The following is an 18438-nucleotide window of genomic DNA, read 5'->3' on the forward strand; positions in this document are numbered from 1 at the left end:
ATTAGCATAGCACAATACAGGTAATAAATTACCATATTGTACTATGTCTATATATTGTAATATTATTAATAATATAACATGCAATATATAATATATAATTAATATTATTATATTGTATTATTAGTATTATATTGTATTACAATATAATAATATTATTAATATTATATGCATATACAATATATTATAATATTATATATTATTGTAAATTATGTATATATGTATATATGCATGTATATATACAGACATATATATATATATATATATACACACACACACACACACACACACATACACACACACACACATATATATATACATATAATTAGCAAAACATATCTGCTTTGAACTGAATTATCTGCGGGCCCTTTCACACAGTCACATAACCCAGAATATCAAGGCAGAAAATCCCACAATGTCTGCTTCGAACTGGGTTATTTGAGTCCATACTGCCATATATTCCAGTTCAAAGCAGATAATGTGGGATTTTATTCAACTGTGCCGGGGGTGGGGTGGGTGGGTGTACACTGCCATATAATCCGGTTCAAGGTATTATATGGCTATGGAATCCAAGGAGCTGTAGTTTCCCAAGGCCTTTAGCCTTCTCTGCCAAAGGAAGGGTGCTGGTGCCTTACCAAACAGGTGTGTGTGCCTCAAGTAGACAAACACACAGGCCGTGGACCACCTCTGGCAGTACCGGGCGCTAAATTTACACGAGGGCGCTGTTGAGGCCTCAACAGCATCCCCCCTTGACGTGCACCCAACGCGGCGGAGTAATCCGCTTCCACATTGGACCGGCCCTGCTGCACACCAAGAGATGCAGAGCCAACCTTAAGAAATGGGGCCAAAAAGTGGAGTCCACAACATGCGAGTGTGAAGAAGAGCGAACCACAGACCACCTATTATAATGCAGTCTGAGCCCTGCCACATGCACAGTGGAGGACCTTCTTACAGTAACACCAGAGGTACTCCAAAGCCATTGGTCAAAGGACATTTAATATAATGCTAAGGTTTTTAACTGACACAATAAATAAATAAACAGGTGACTTAAAGACACATAAACACATTCAGAGCATGGTCTCATCAGAGAAGATGTCCATCAAAAATACAACAAAATCTGTGTTCTACATGCAAGTCAATTAGTATGATAGACAACCACACCTGGCAACCACCACCACCATTTTCCCAACTAGGCATTCAAAAAGGTTAGAAGAGGTGCAACAGCAAAGGGAGTAGAAAAGGTCAGTGCTTCTTTTAAGTTCTTCCTAGAAAAACCAAGCTTTGGCCTTTCATCACTCTACTCATTTTTTATTGTGTCAGAAGCAAATTGAGAATACAGTACAGTGTACCCCCGCTACATCGCGGTTCGCTTATCGCAGACTCGTTGTTCCGCGGGAAATTTTTTATTTATTTATCCCATTGCTGCCCCCTTGCTTCATGTCTGCCACGTTGCTCTGGCTGCCTCTGCTCCTGCAGCCAGGGAAGAAGGAACGCCGCTCCACCCTGTGAGTGAACAAGTGAGCGAGGGTGGGTAAGTGAATGAGGGCAGGCGGCAGTGGCAGCAGGAGCCTGGAAGAGGCAGCCAGGTTCCTGTTTCTGCTGCCACTCCAGCCGGGCCACGCCGGAAACGTGGAGGACTTGGAAGAGGGGGCTGAGTCCTCCACGAGTCCCGCCCCCTCTTCTGAGTCCTCCACATTTCTCACTGGCGCTGGTAAGAAAGGCTTCAATATAAGGTATAAATATTAAAATTAAAATAGTGTCCCTATTTGTGGATTTTCACTTATTGTTTTCACTTATGTTCTACCTGGAACATAACCCCTGCAATAAGAGAGGGAACACTGTACTGCAAGTCGCTTCTGGTGTGAGAAAATTGTCCATCTACAAAAACATTGCATAGGGGATGACAGGATGTATTACCATACTGTGGGAGGCTTCTCTCATCTCCCTGCATGGGAAGCTGGAGCTGACAGACGGGAACTTACCCTGTCTCATGGATTTGAACCACCGACTTTCAGGTCAGTAGTTCAGCCGAACAAGAGTTTAACCCATTGCATCACCGTGGCTCCTACTCTATCTACCCATGATTCCTTTTTTGATAAGGTACAATTACTCACATTGACCGCTGGACAATGCTGGATGTGTCGCACCTCAGCCCTGATTCACCTTGCTCTGACACACAAACTGTACAGCAGGTTTAAGTCTTTTCAGTTTATTAAAAATGAATAGTAAAAAGTTCTTTAAAAAGCAAAAGAGAAATCTCAAAAGTCAGTTACAAAATATAATCTTGAAATACAAATCAGGAACTCACAAGGAATAAACAAGGTCCAAAGAAAGCATGACAAAGTCCAAGGAACATGGATACATAGACTGCAAGATAATCCAAGACACTGCAGGAAAACTAGCGCTTGCTTCTCCGGTGAAAGTAAGTTGCTTTGACAACCGTTTTTCCCCAAACGTCCCCTTTTAACGCTCTTTGCAAAACATGAAAGCATTCCTTTGCCCCCTAGGCTCCCCATACCTGTTTGCAATTCTAGTACTACGGCGTACCCTCAATTCCAAATGGTCTGATCAATCCAAGGAGCCTATCTCATCAAGGTCAGCTTGCTTGTTATTTCGCTGAGACTCATTATCAGGCTGAGAACATTCCATCCTGCCTTCCTCCTTTCCCAAGTCAGTGTGCACTTGGCTGGTTTCAGAATCATCAACACCATCCCTCCCTGTGGGAAAACTGAACTTGCACTCTTTGTTCTCATCTTCCAAAGTTACAGGCCTTTTGGGGAGATTCTGAACCTGGACCCCTGTTTCCTCATCAGAGTCAATCCTAGATTCCAGCTGAGTCACAACACAATGTGACTAGACTGAATTTTCCAGTCTTATACATGAATATATAGGGTATTATGACAAGCATATCAAAGCAGATGCACTACTTTCTATGTATAATTGACAGTGTCAGTTATCACCTCTAAAGTTCTAAAATGGATTGAGCCAGGAGATGTAAGGACCACTTCTTTCGTACAAGTCTGCATTCTCAAATACCTACAGGGCTCTTTGCTGCCTAGCATGAGCAATGGAAGTGGCCTTCTCTGTGGCTACACTAGAGTACTTCATTTGTTCTATTATTTCCTATGCCTTCTGCCGTATTATTAAGATGCTTCTGTTTTGACATATATGGCCTGCTAGGCAAATGCATTTATTATACTGACCCCTTTTTGTCTTCCATGATGTCGCCAACCCTATTTTTAAAATGATGAACTGTTTTCATTTTTGTTTTGGTTACACTGTGACCTCAAGTTCTGTTTTACAAAAGGAGACAAGAAATACTCTTAAATAAATAGGTCATAGAATTTATGACTCAAGAATTTCCCCATATGATTATGATGATTACGGTACTTACGCCTACATATAATTTGGTTTTAATTCACAGGAAGCCTTCCTTCAAGATGGGCAGCCGCATTGCATTCTTTAAGCAGTATTTAAAATTGCCTTTTAATCCACATAGTGGTCAGACTTCGACTACTAGGAGCACCCTTAGCATACACCACTTAAGATTTCACAGTGAATACTGTGCAAGTGAATTTGCCAAATGTACTAGCCATATCACTGGAACAACAGTGAACTAACAGCCGGTTTGCTGAACAACAGAAACAACTATTTCTTCAGACTGCACTGTGATTTTAACTATTGGCCCTATGAGATATTCTGCCTGCTCAACTGCCATGTTCCTAAATCTTACTTTAATTATTATGTAGTTTCAACTTGAAAGATACAGTCTACTGATTGTACCATTTTTTTTATCTTCAACACATAGTAAGCAATACTGATTTGGACATAGATTTCTATATGTAATTTTCCATTTTCCAAATGTTCTTCCAAATAACTATGTGAAACATTATTCATATTTTGCCAGTCCTACAATTCTGAAAATATCACATATCTGGTCTTGAAATTATGAGTATATATTATGTTAACAGAAGTAACAACATTTAAAAGCCTTCAGCATATTTCAAGTATTATAGTAGAATTACAGTGGAAACATATATTTTTGGGGAAATACCCCACAATTATTTTAGAAATGCTCCCCTTTCCTACAGTACCCACTTGAGTTCCATGTGAAAAAAACATTAATAACATTATATTTTAGAGAAATGAAAACACATGTACAGCAGTTGAATATTTACAATTTGAATCATAATCTAGTGCACAAAAAGTGCATTTATTATCTACTTAGAAAAATGAGAACAAATTGCATTTTTTTAAAAAAAATAGTTAGCTGTCTTATTAAACCCACAGGTTAATCACATACTAGTCTACATGTATGAATGAACTAGTTTTTGTACAAGGTACTATAAGAGTTTTTTTATAATTTTAACAGGAAATCACAAAGTCTTGAATTCTGAGTGTAGCATTCCTATACTTGCTATCAAAGAATTACAGAATATTTCAGGATTTACACCTATAGTAAAAGAGCAAACTAGCAATAAATTGAGATTCGGAGGGTTGTCATTAATCCCACATGTGGAAAGGGAAGAAGCGTTTCCAACTTACATTTTTAGAAGCAAGTTGCTAATACATTTTGGTGTACTTTAAGGGCAAATATTAGGGGTATGGGGTACTACTATAATAAGGTAGGCAGAAAGAAATAACTTTAGGATCCTGCCTATAGAATTCAACTAAAATACCAATATTTTCAGTTTGCAAAATGAAAATTTACTATTAAAGAAGAGTCTCCACTAAAGAAATACCACCTCATTTATAATTTCATCCAGCTACAGGACAACAAGAAGTTACCTATTTTTAGGTCCATTTCTTTCAAGCTCAAATTAAAGTCAACAAGAATGCTCCAATAAGCTTGCAACCAGCTTAGTTCCCTGTTAGCAACAGCCACAATGGCCTGATACTGATTTTCAACATCTGTGGAAAACTAACAATAGCCATTTGACTGGCCTCATGTTGTAAGAACTACATTGAGAAGTAGTCAAAGATTCTTAGATCAATTAATTGCCTTTGTTTTGTTTTAAGTCAAAATTAGTAATTTAACTGGATAGAACCTACTGAACTTGCCTCTGTTCAAATTTCAGAGAGAAAAACACTTAATTACATTAATTACACCTATATATATGAGAAATAAATCTACAACTCCCCAATATTCCTTGAAACAACATTCAGACCTTGACATCCATAATGTAAGACTGAGAAAAATAAAACAGATTGTACAGATCCTATTTACCAGATCAAGAAATCAATCATATGAATATTTACTTCATTAAGTCACACGATGTTCAAATAGGCTTACATGTGTTTGGGAATGCTGCTAGCAATCCATACATAGAAGGAGCCCAAACCAGACAGCATTCAAATTTTGGAAACTCCCCAAATCATGTTTTGATACTGATCCATTATCCAGACGGAGTCCAAAAGGGGGCACTAGACAGAAAATGATAGTCCCATTTTATTTGGGGGGGGGGGGGGGGGTTTGAAGGAGGAAAACCATTTCCCCCTGTTTTCCTGTTATTCCCCCAACCATGTAGCCCTAATGGAAATAATACTTGTTTGTGAAATGGGAGGTGGAGATTAACCAGCGAAAACGGAGGAAATCCTTTTCCTCCTTTAACTCCCCTCCCATAAAATGGACTATCCTTCTCTGTCTAGTGCCCCGTTTAGGCCTCCACCCAGATAATGGAACAGTGCCCCCTTTCATTCTTTCAACAGCCTCTACTTTACTTATCATTTTCATTTTGGTGGCAAAACTAACAGTTTATGTTTTTTTTCAGCATGCCAGTGTTGCTGGTATGGCACACTAATCTGCTTTCCCCCTTTCTTTCTGTTTTACTCTTCACACATGCTCAGTAAGTGATTCTGGAGGCAGGTGTTTACTTTGCCTGTTGTATAATAGCACACACAGGTACAGTAGGATCATGTGTAGAGTAAAATTTCATTCTTTCCCAAGTTAGGCTTTATTATATTGCAACCCAGCATATTTTTCACCATCCTCCCAATGCCTGCATTGCAGGAGTAAAATACAGCTAGAAAAAGATTAAAAAAATAAGACAAGAAAGGGTATGAGTTGGGCTCCCATTAAAAGTCTTTGCAAAAATGAGTATGTCAAAGGCTTTATTAATTGAAATATGCCTATAAAGTTATTTTTAGGGATTATTTAAAAATATAATCCTTCAAAACTTCTCCTGCACAATCCGCCCTTTAGGACACTTACGAAGTCTTCTGGGGGATGCTTACTCAAAACAGCCAGAACCCGACTATTGACTGTCACCTAGAGGACCTTTTCATTGGCTGCCCCACAACTGTAGAAACTACCTGCTGGAAGAGCTCCGACAAATAAACAAGGTGTTGCGATTTAAAATGCAATTGAAGACCCATCTCTTCAAGGAGACATACCCAGTCAACTTTCAATTGTAGGTTTTGATTTATATTCTGTTTCTACTATATGTCAATTTTGTATCTGTGTTTGGTGCAAGTTTTTTTATATGTTTGTGTTTTTATCTATGTAATTTATTGTCTATGTTGTACCCCACATCAAGCCATCAGGAGAGACTGGTAATAAATAAAATTGATGATTATTAGTATTACATTAATAAAAGGGTGTAATCAATTATTAGTTCAATCCTAAATATGTATTAGCAAGGCTTGTCATTTTGCAAAAGAGATACAGTACTATCAATTATACACCTAAAAATGTAAAGGGATATTACTGGATAGCAAAGTAAGGATTGTCCATGACACTATACAGGAAGATAATAAACTAATTTGAGACATGCTGGAAGCAAGATTTGCGGGATGCTAAAAAGACAAATAAATGAGTCTAAAGATAATCAGGCCTAAACTCTCCCTAGAAGCCAAGATGACTAAGCTGAGACTGTCTTGCTTTGTACATATCATCAGAAGACATGCCTCACTAGAAAAGACAATGATGCTGGGCAAGGTAGAAGGCAGTAAGAAAAGAGAATGATTGCATTCAAGGTGGATAGACTCAAACAAGAAAGCCACAGCCATGAGCCGTTCAAGACCTGAGAAGGGCTATTGATAACAAGGTAACTTAGAGGTCTCTTGTTCGTAGGGTCACTATAAGTTGAGGCTGACTTAATATAAATTGACAACAACACATCTTAAGCTAAGTATTGGGATCTGGGTCCCTTCTGTTGCTGTTTTCAGCTCTCATCTGCCCTCAGTCTTGTGGTCAAGAGTCAAACATGGTGTGAGTTGTATCCAGCAATATCTAGGAAGCCACAGTTTCCACATCAGAATACAGCGTAAACAATTATTGATCATTTGTATCAGTTTGTATTTCTTTCCCATAAAACCCAGTGGACTAGAAATATACTCTCCATTTCAAGAAAAAAGAGGCATCAAGAGACATATAGAGGCCTAAATCCAAGCAATAGACTCAAATTAAAATAGACTCATTACATCAACAGTAACTTAGTGTCAGTACTTAAGTAAATACTATTGATTCAACTGGTCTACTGTACTTTAAATATGAGCAATAGATTCAGGTCAAATGCTACAACTCTCTGAAATTTATTAATCTGTTCAGTCACACAAGAAAAAGAGGAACATCCTCCACTAATGCGGTATTTTACTGAAATAATTATAACTAGTTATCTGTCAAATTTTAAATCAAAACAGCTAAAAGAGAGACTATATAAGTCATAGTTTAAATTATACAATATATATCGTCTTTACTTAGAACTTGAAAGGTTAATTGTTTTCTCACATTTTTAAAGTGCACACAACATCTGCAATCCTTAAATGTATACTAAAGGTTAATTTAGGTGAAATTTTTAAGCATGAAGAAGCATCTAACTCAAGATTTGAAGTCATAAAGCATGCGTATTTATTGATTGTTAGTAAATATCTAAACAAAACAAACAAAGCCTTCGACAACACATAAAACAATGTTCCTTCAAAGTTTGCAGTAAGAAACTGCCTTCTGGTCAATGGCTTCCATACGGCTAGAATAATATGATATGATTTCTGGAATTTAGATATAATGTGTCAGCATTCTATCTAAATTCCAGAAATCATTACAAACCATATTTTTTGGTTCTAAGACACCCAGATGCATAGTCATTTCAGTACCACCAAAAAATCAACTTTGTTTGTATAACAAAAACTTGTGATTCTAAGACCCAACCTATTTTTTAAAGATGTTTATATGGGGAGTGTATTTAAGAAGTGGAGAAATACAGTATGATCCATTACGAAATAAAAATAAGTTCTTTCCACAAACCTTCAAACCCCTACATTTACCACATGACAACATATAAAGTAGTGGTTTGTTTACTGTTTAATCTGGAGAGTACTTCACATATTTTTTCTCAAGAAATTCTAACAATTACAATTCAAAAAAATATGGAGTGTGAAATACATTCCTAAAAGACAATTGCAGTTTGCTAGCACATCAATACACCTTTGCACTGCTAACTAATAAAGTGTATTTAATCAATTTGTTCCTTGTTCGGCCAAGCCCATAAGAGCAATGTGAACCTTTTAGACACTATTCAAACCAGCACTCACTCCTGTATATATACATTCAGGGTTTATTATATTAAATAATTGAGACATTATCATACTAGGTATCTATGTCCTACACATCAGTTGTCCTTATAACCTCCAGCATGACCTCTATGTTTCCTTACTCGTTCTGTTAGTTTCTTTGAAATTTGCATCAATTGTAAGGTATACATGCACGAAAACAGGCTCAGAGTTGAAAATTTATGTTAACTACTGCAAATCATTCAGAGTTTCTTGATTTTGTACTCTGAGTCTTTCCTTATTATTCAAATCTATTAATAAAACAATAGGTTGTCCACGTGTGCATTTCAGTCTAATACACATAAATGCCTTAGATGCACAATACCTAAGCATTCAAGCAAGATAACTTCCTGTAATGCCCATAATAAAAGTAAAGAAGCTTATTGCATCATCTGGGCCTCTCTATCCAAATTACTATGAATTGAAAAGACACTGCTTGAAAAATCTGTCTAGTCAGTTTTATCACTAGGATGAATGCTATTTAAACAGAGACAACCAAAAATATGATTAAAAGTAACTTTGTGTCCTGAAAAGGATTTTCCTTCAGCAACAGTGGCACCTTTCAAATTATTTTAATAGGGAACAGATTATTTGCAAATATTTAAGACAAATCAATGCAAGGCACTTCAGGCAGGCACAAGGTAAGACATGTTGCAAACAGGAGTCGTATCAGATGTATCAGATGTATGTATATATGTATGTATGTGTGTGTGTATCTGTCTATATACAGGCAGTCCCCAAGTTATGAACAAGACAAGGTCTGTAGATTTCTTAAGATGGATTTGTTTGTAAGTCGGAACAGGTACACGTCTTAAGTGTAACTCCAGCCATATGTGTGTGTGTGTATGTGTATATGTGTGTATACATATAAATATATATGGAAGGGTTAACACCCATGATGTTTGTTTCTTCTCACTTTCTATACCTGTGAGAATACATTTTGAAAAATTTGGCTTGTTGTGGAAACAAGAATTGATGATAAAGCTTCAATGGAGATGTCTTTTCTCCACGATAACAACTCTTTCAGGAATTAATTCCCCTTCGGAGGAGTAGATTTCTCTCACTTCCTGTTGTCTCACTCCCGTTTGTAACTATGAGTCATTTGTAAGTCGGATGTTTGCAACATAGGGCCCTTCCACACAGCCGTATATCTCAGAATATCAAGGAAGAAAATCCCACATTATCTGAGTGTGGACTCACATAACCCAGTTCAAAGCAGATATTGTGAGATTTTCTGCCTTGATATTCTGGGATATAGGGCTGTGTGAAAAGGCCCTTAGGGACTGCCTGTGTGTGTGTGTGTGTATACACACACACACACACACACACTTCTTGTGTCAGAGAGAGAGAGCACTTCCTTACAGCCATATAACCCAGAATATCAAGACAGAAAATCCCACAATATTTGCTTTGAACTGAGGCCCCTTCCACACAGCTGAATAAAATCCCACATTATCTGCTTTGAACTGGGATAGATGGCAGTGTGGACTGAGATAACCCAGTTCAAAGCAGATATTGTGGGTTATTCTGCTTTGATATTCTGGGTTATATGGCTGTGTGGAAGGGCCCTGAGATATATAACAGTGTGGACTCAGGGCCCTTCCACACTGCCATATAGCCCAGAATATCAAGGCAGAAAATCCCACAATATCTGCTTTGAACTGAGATATATGACAATGTGGATTTAGTGTGGAATATCAAAGTAAAAAATCCCACAATATCTTCCATATATTCCAGTTCAAAGCAGATAATGTGATATTTCATTCAGTTGTGTGTACGGAGCCGCAGATATTTCAGTTCAAAGCAAATATTGTGGGTTATTCTGCCTTGATATTCTGGGTTATATGGCTGTGTGGAAGGTGCCCTTAGTCCACACTGCCATATATTCCAGTTTAAAGCAGATAATGTGGGATTCTATACAGCTGTGTGAAAGGGGCCAGAGAGAGATGGCCTATTTTGTGTCATATATACGCACACCCATTCATTCATCCATCCATTCATACGGTACATAGATACATCTTGTGAAGAAGCAGAGCAGGAAAGATGGGCGCAAGGAGGCAGAACTGCAAAAACAAACAAGGGCCCCTTCCACACAGCTGAATAAAATCCCACATTATCTCCTTTGAACTGGAATACATGGCAGTGTGAACTCAGATAACCCAATTCAAAGCCGATGTTTTGGGTTATTCTGCCTTGATATTCTGGAATATAGGGCTGTGTGGAAAGGCCCTTAGGGACTACCTGTATGTGTGTGTGTGTATATATATATATACACACACACATCTTGTGTCAGAGAGAGAGAGAGAGAGAGAGAGAAAGCACTTCCTTACAGCCATATAACCCAGAATATCAAGACAGAAAATCCCACAAAATCTGCTTTGAACTGAGATATATGACAGTGTGGACTCAGGGCCCTTCACACAGCCATATAGTCCAGAATATCAAGGCAGAAAATCCCACAATATCTGCTTTGAACTGAGATATATGACAGTGTGGACTCAGGGCCCTTCACACAGCCATATAGTCCAGAATATCAAGGCAGGAAATCCATAATATCTGCTTTGAACTGTGATGTGTGACAGTGTGGACTCAGGGCCCGTCCATAGAGGCATATAACCCAGAATATCAGGGCTGTGTGGAAGGGCCCAAGGAGTATGGAAAAGGGGCCGGGGCGGGGGGAGGGGGGGTCTGGAAGTGTTGAGGGGTACAACGAGGAGGGGAAAGGTCATAAGGGGCGACAGGGCCTGTCCTGAAGGGGAGTGGGCAGTGCTTAGGGGGAGGGTTGTTGTTGTTGCTGCTGCTGCTGCCACCTCGGAAGGAGGGAGGAGGGAACTGCTCCCAACTCTTTGGGGTCTGCTTTGCTCCGCCGGGAGAAGAGAACGAGGCGGGCACAAGGCGGGACAAGGCGCCTCTGGGTCCCCTCGGGGGCTCAGGAAGGACAAAAGCCTCAGGAAGGGAGAAGGGCCCCCCTCCCGCCAGCCCTATTTTGGGAATAGGTCCCCCGGCTCGGCTCCTCACCCCGCGCCTCAGGCCTGGGCGGAGGGAAGAGGAGGAGGAGGAGGGCCTGCTGGGCGAGGGGCTCGCTCACCTCAGGAGGCGCCGCCGCGGGGCCTGCATGGCGGGCAGGGAGCGAGGGTGCCGAGCAGGGAAGGCCAGCTCCGCGAGGGCCCGGGCTCCTCCGCCTCCTGCTCCGGCTCCGGCTCGGGCCCTGGCTCCGCTCCGCTCTGCTCCACTCCGCGGGAAAGGCGAGCTCCTCAGTGGCCCGCTCTCTGACTGACTCCTCGAGAAGCCGCCTCAGCCCGGGGACACGAGCGCCCCCTGACGGGACCCAGAGGCGCCGCACAGCACTGCGGCATCAGCGCCCAGGCAGGCAGGAGGCGGGCCTCCCTCCGCAGGCCGCCAGGGGCGACTCCGCCTGGTTCTGCTCCATTTTCCCCTCCTCTGCCTTCTTCTATTCCTTTTCCTTCTTCCCTCTCTCCTCCTCCTTCCTTCTCTTTCCTCTTCGCCCTTTCCTCCTCCTTTTTCTTTTATCCTCATCCCTTTCTTTCTCCACCTCCTAATCCTACCCATTTTCCTTCCCCTTCCTCATTTTCCTTCCCCTTCCTCTTCACACCCTCCTTTTCTTTCTCCTGGTACTTCCCTTCTTTTTCCTCCATCTCCGCCCTCATCATCACCAAAGTGTGTTGAGGGTTATAGAAATAAATAAAAGCTTTACCACAGTTTCTGAATCAAGATAAACCCTGCAGGATAATAAAATGTCACTCGGGCTTGTGCAACGAGTAACAGTATCTTTAGTTCAAAAGTTCAAACAGAGCAACAATATACAGTGTTCCCTCACTACTTCACGGTTCACTTTCCACAGAGTCGCTGTTTCGCTGTTTTTCAATAAACTCTAAAAGACTATTATAAATAATAAAAAATTACAATTTACAGCGTAAGGAAGGGAGGAACAAGAAGCCAAAGGGAGAGAAAAGGAGCCCAAGCTGCAATGAGAGAAGGAGGAGGCGATTTATCAACACACAATTGGTTGATAAAGACTTAAAATAGTGTATAACTACTAAAATAATGTATAAATATTAAACTAAATATAGCGTCCCTACTTCACGGATTTTCACTTATTGCGGGTGGTCCTGGAACCTAACCCCAGCGATAAGTGAGGGAACATTGTATATAACAGTCTTTAAATATGCCTCATCTGCCTTATAAATAATCAGGCTTCAGAGAGTATGGTCACCATCTCCTTCCTTCCCAATTTCCAGTCATCTGCTCTCCTCCCTCTCTGTGATGCCTCATGGGCCTTGTAGTCCTGTTCCTAGTGCCATCGTGGCAGATGAAGACGAAAACATGGGGTTTTCGCCGGTTCAACAAGAGCCGGAATCTTTTCACCTGCCGGATGTTGATGTTTGTACCCAAGAACTCAGTAAAACAGACCTTGGGCATTCCTTTCCTCCGTTCCCTAGGAGAGAGTCCTATTCTGCAGACAGAGGAGTGAGGGAACAGAACCGCAGGAGTTTACGGATTGCAGCCAAACAACAGGCTGATTAGACCTGCTTCCCTTGGGAAATTCTAAGGAGTCTTGCATCTGGACAAAGTTGGCTTTCGCTTCTCGTTCTCTAGGGAAAGAGGTTGTTGGCGGGAAAACGAGACCCCAATATAGGTGCCTGACACGGGAGAATCTTTGCGGAGTCAAGAGAGCAGCTTCAGGAGTAAGATCGTGTGTGGACTTCGCAACCCCAGTTCCTTGCTTCCCGGATCAAGTATTCAAGATTTGCCTTGCCTTGTTTTAACCACGGATCTTGTTCCAAGAATCTGTTTGCCTTGTTCCTAGTCACGGACCTTGTTAAAGAATCAAGATTGTATCCAGCCTTGTTGTCAAGCTACCTTGGACTCCTAAGACTCTGGCATTTCCCCATACTATTGCTTGGCAATAGTGTGTGTTTCGGTTTTGGATTAAAACTTTGAACTCTAATATCATTTATTGGACAATACATTTTTGGACTATATTTGACCTTATTTGAAAGGTCTGCCTCTGAACTATATTCTTCACTTGTTTTTATTGCTTTTATATATTTACTTAATAAAGATATTAGATAGAGATTGGCCTCCGTGTATGGTTCTTGGTGCCCTGCTGCCTCGGGTCTGACAGTTTGACTCCGCCACCCAAAGCACCAAGCAACCTAAGGCCAATATGTCTGTTACACCAGGAGCTGGAGCGGGCGCCCCTGCCCAGCCACCACCAGCCAGTTACACCATTTCCCAAGATGAATTCAACCGGTTCCGGGACAAACTCCGAGAGCAAGAGGGAGAAATACGGGGCTTGAAGGATCGCGGAGCCCGACTCCCTGCCCTAGCACTACCAACCAAGTTCTCCGGAGAAGCCTCCAAGGTTCATGTATTCCGTCGCCAGTGCATGGCATACCTAGAAGCCCGCCACACCGAGTTTCCCCAAGAAGATGTCAAGGTGGCATGGATTTACAGTCTCCTAGATGGACCTGCGGCCACATGGGCGACGGCGCTGTATGATGCGGGTTCCACGTACTTAAACACCGCACAGCAATTCCTGGCCCATCTTCGAAATACCTGGGGAATCGAGGATGACCAAGAGGCGGCTGGCCACAAACTCCGACGCCTCTTCCAGGGGGACAGACCGCTGTCCCGGTACATAGCCGAGTTCCGGGTGTTGGCTCAAAACACGGGCTGGAACGATATAGCCCTCAGAGGACAGTTTCGTGAGGGTCTCAACCATGAGATGCAGGAAGAAATCTCCAAGGTGGATCCCCCAGAGACTCTTGAAAGACTCATCGCCCATTGTTTATGGGCTGAAGTCCTGCTCGCCAACAAGAAACAGTGGCTCCGGGGCCAGAGTGGAAGAGCCGGGGTGAAACCCCCCTCTTCTACCAGTGTCCAGCCTCGTCCAGTATGGAGACCCCCACAGCCAGCCACTAACCCCCTGGGAAGCGAGGAGGAGCCGATGCAATTGGGCAATGTGCGCCCCAGGCTGGATGTTGCAGAAAAGGCCCGCCGCCAACGTTTGAATCTGTGCTGGTACTGTGGGAATGGGGGCCACTTCGCCAGGGAGTGTCCAGCAAAGAAGAAGCCCCCCGCCCGTCTGGCGGCGGCGTCCTCCGCGGAAGCGGAGACTGCCGAGGCGGCTGGAACGAAGCCGGCGGGGGAAGCCAGCGACCGGGTGTAGAAGGGCTCGCCAACCCGGTCAAAAACTCCACTCAAGAGCCGCAAACGGGGGTCCTATTTCTCTTGGTGGTCACGCTGTGGTCAGTAAAAAAGGGACCCGTCATGATCCATGCCATGATAGACTCTGGGGCAACAAACAACTTCATTGATAGTTAACTCCTTGGGACTACAATATCATGATTTCAAGAACGCCCGGGTGGTGCAAGCCATTGACGGCCGACCCCTGAAGACAGGTCCAGTAAGCCAATGGACCGAGCCCACCAGAATGTGGATAAGAGAGCACATGGAAGAAATCTCCTTCTTCGTTACTGAGGTTCCTCATTTCCCCATGATCTTGGGAATCCCGTGGTTGACACTCCATGACCCAAACATCTCCTGGTCCAACAGGGAACTGCAGTTCGCCTCAAAGTATTGCCAAAATCATTGTCTAGTAGCCAAGGTCTGCCATGCCACAGACACAGAGCCCATCATCACTCTGCCCAAGAAATATTCGGATTTTTGGGATGTTTTCAATGAAAAGGAAGCCGAGAAACTACCCCCACATAGACCCTATGACTGTGCCATTGATCTGGTGGAGGGGGCCCCAATTCCGCGGGGACACCTCTACTCCCTGACTGAACCAGAGCAGGAAGTTCTCAGGGAGTTTATAGAGACAAACCTCCGCAAGGGGTTTATTAGACCCTCTCAATCCCCAGCCGCTTCCCCGGTGATGTTTGTGAAAAAGAAGTCAGGGGACCTACACTTGGTCGTGTACTATCGAGCACTGAACAACATCACGAAGCGGAACCGCTACCCATTGCCACTGATTTCGGACCTACTGGACCGACTCTGGGGGGCCAAGGTTTACACCAAGCTGGATCTTCGCGGGGTTTACAATCTGGTTCGCATTAGAGAAGGGGATGAATGGAAAACCGCTTTCCAGACCAAATTCGGATTATACGAAACATTAGTCATGAATTTCGGATTATCTGGAGCTCCCGCAACATTCCAGCATTTTGTCAATGATATTTTCCAGGACTACCTAGATCGTTTCTTGATTATATATTTGGACGACTTTTTGGTGTTCTCAAAATCACAAACAGAGCACGATCAGCACGTCAGAATGGTGCTACAACGGTTGCGGGATCATGGACTATACGTCAAGTTAGAAAAATGCGCCTTTGATTTGCAAGAAGTAGACTTCCTGGGATACCGCGTCTCGCCACTAGGGCTATCCATGGACCCGGCAAAAGTTTCGGCCATGTTGGAATGGCGGGCGCCAACTAACAAAAAGGAAGTGCAGCGCTTCTTGGGGTTTGCAAACTACTACCGCAAATTCACCCCAGATTTCGCTTGCTGGTCTGACCCAATCACCAGCTGCATCCGAGGAAAACAGCCTTTCCGCTGGACAGAACAAGCTGAGAAAGGCTTCCAGCAGCTAAAGCGATTATTCACGACCCAGCCAATTCTACACCACCCTGATCCTAAAACTGTTCAGGCGGATGCCTCCAATGTGTTCATCCTGTTCAGGCGGATGCCTCCGATGTGGCAGTAGGGGCTGTGCTGATGCAACCAGTGGGAGAACATCTCCATCCATGTGCCTATTACTCACGCCAACTAACAGCTCCGGAAAGAAACTACACCATTTGGGAGAAGGAGCTCTTAGCCATAAAGACAGCCTTTGAAAATTGGAGACATTGGTTAGAGGGGGCCAAATTCCCCATTGAAGTTCACACTGACCATCGGAATCTGGAGCACCTAAGGACTGCACGGAAGCTAAACCAAAGGCAACAACGCTGGGCTTTGTTCTTTGAACGTTTTGACTTCCGGATCCACTATGTGACTCCTGCTCAGACCAAGCAAGCAGATGCCCTATCACGGAAACCAGAGTATGCAGCAGGGCGCAGAGATACCTCAGAATCTCGATTGCTGCAACCCGAGAACTTTGCCACGCTCACAGTGGGAAATACCAAATCCACTTCAATTGAGCCAGCTCCTCCTAACCCAAAATCCCCAACCACAGATTCCCTTCTCAATCAGGAGATTAGGGCCAGCCAACAGACAGACGCCTGGGCCCAAGAACAGATCCGCCAAGGACTATGTTTCCCATTCTCACTTAAGAACGGACTGTTATGCTACAGAAATCATGTTTACATCCCTCCAGGCCCCGACAGAGAAAAGGCACTTCGTTTGTGCCATGACAGCAAGCCTGCCGGACATTTTGGGCTATTTAAAACCATGCACTTCATCTTGCGAGATTTCTGGTGGCCCAAGATTCGCAAGGATGTGGAAAATTATGTCAATACCTGCCCTATATGCCAGCGTTCCAAGACGCGAAGGGAGAAGCCGCCAGGGCTATTGCATCCCCTTCCCACACCTTCTCACCCATGGGAGATAATTTCCGCTGATTTTATCACTGATCTACCACCATCCCTTGGATTCACCACGATTCTAGTAGTGGTGGACCTTTTCACCAAGATGGCCCATTTCATCCCCTGCGATGGCCTTCCCACGGCCAAAGAGACCGCAGACTTATTTCTTCAGCATGGACTGCCCAAGAGTTTGGTCACTGACCGTGGATCTCAATTCACCTCTCGTTTTTGGAAAGCCCTGCAAAAACTATTGGGCATAGACTCCCGTTTATCCTCAGCTCACCATCCTCAAACGGATGGACAAACTGAGCGCACCAATGCCACTTTGGAACAATATCTTTGCTGTTACGTAAACTACCAACAGGACAATTGGGCATCCCTATTACCTCTTTCAGAGTTTGCATACAACAATGGTGTCCAGAATTCAACTAAAGAAGCCCCGTTTTTTGCAAACTACGGTTTTCATCCCCGTTTCTTCCCTTCCATCGTGGAGACCTCAGAAGTCCCTGCAGCAGAAGATTGGCTACAGGAACTCACAGCGGTGCAAGAACTCTTGCACCAGCAACTTGATCAAGCCAAGGAGGACTACAAACGTCACGCTGACAGCCATCGCCAGCCTGGCCCCGAGATCAAGGTAGGAGATCGGGTTTGGTTGTCCACTCGCTTTCTACCCTCCCAGCGCCCTTGCCAGAAGTTAGATGCCCGTTTCATTGGTCCCTACCCAGTGGTGGCACAACTTAACCCCGTGACTTTCAAACTCCAACTTCCGCGCTCCATGCGCATTCATCCGGTGTTCCATCGTTCCCTGCTCCTTCCGGCGGATGGTGTACGCCCCGACGTGAGTCGACCGCCCCCCGCCCCTGTATTAGTGGACGGAGAGGAGGAATTCGAGGTGCAGGACATTCTGGATTCTCGCTTTCATCGCCGCCGCCTTCAGTATCTCATTGACTGGGTGGGTTTTGGCCCAGAAGAACATTCCTGGGAAGATGCTTCCACAGTCCACGCCCCCGACTTAGTCCGCCGCTTCCACCAGGCCTACCCTTCCAAGTCGCGGCCCCGCGACTCTCGGGGAGGGGCCCTGAATGAGGGGGGCCTTGGGAGAGGGGATAGTGTGATGCCTCATGGGCCTTGTAGTCCTGTTCCTAGTGCCATCGTGGCAGATGAAGACGAAAACATGGGGTTTTCGCCGGTTCAACAAGAGCCGGAATCTTTTCACCTGCCGGATGTTGATGTTTGTACCCAAGAACTCAGTAAAACAGACCTTGGGCATTCCTCTCCTCCGTTCCCTAGGAGAGAGTCCTATTCTGTAGACAGAGGAGTGAGGGAACAGAACCGCAGGAGTTTACGG

General features: G+C 43.6%; 1 protein-coding gene across 4 annotated transcripts in view; it reads right to left on the bottom strand.

Moving 5' to 3' along the window:
* Nucleotides 1–12086, bottom strand: part of zfyve9 (zinc finger FYVE-type containing 9) — an 83111-nt gene extending 71025 nt beyond the window's left edge. For 2 of the 4 annotated variants that reach the window (XM_062978306.1, XM_062978305.1), the window contains exon 1: nt 11636–12085. The gene's annotated coding sequence lies outside the window, so the exon portion shown is untranslated. Of the gene's footprint in view, nt 1–11635 lie in introns of all 4 variants that reach the window. The other 2 variants (XM_062978307.1, XM_062978308.1) reach the window with 2 other exon arrangements.
* Between the last annotated feature and the right edge of the window lie 6352 nt (nt 12087–18438).

This window comes from Anolis carolinensis, chromosome 4, assembly GCF_035594765.1.
Source record: "Anolis carolinensis isolate JA03-04 chromosome 4, rAnoCar3.1.pri, whole genome shotgun sequence".
In the NCBI taxonomy this organism is placed as follows: Eukaryota; Metazoa; Chordata; class Lepidosauria; order Squamata; family Dactyloidae; genus Anolis; species Anolis carolinensis.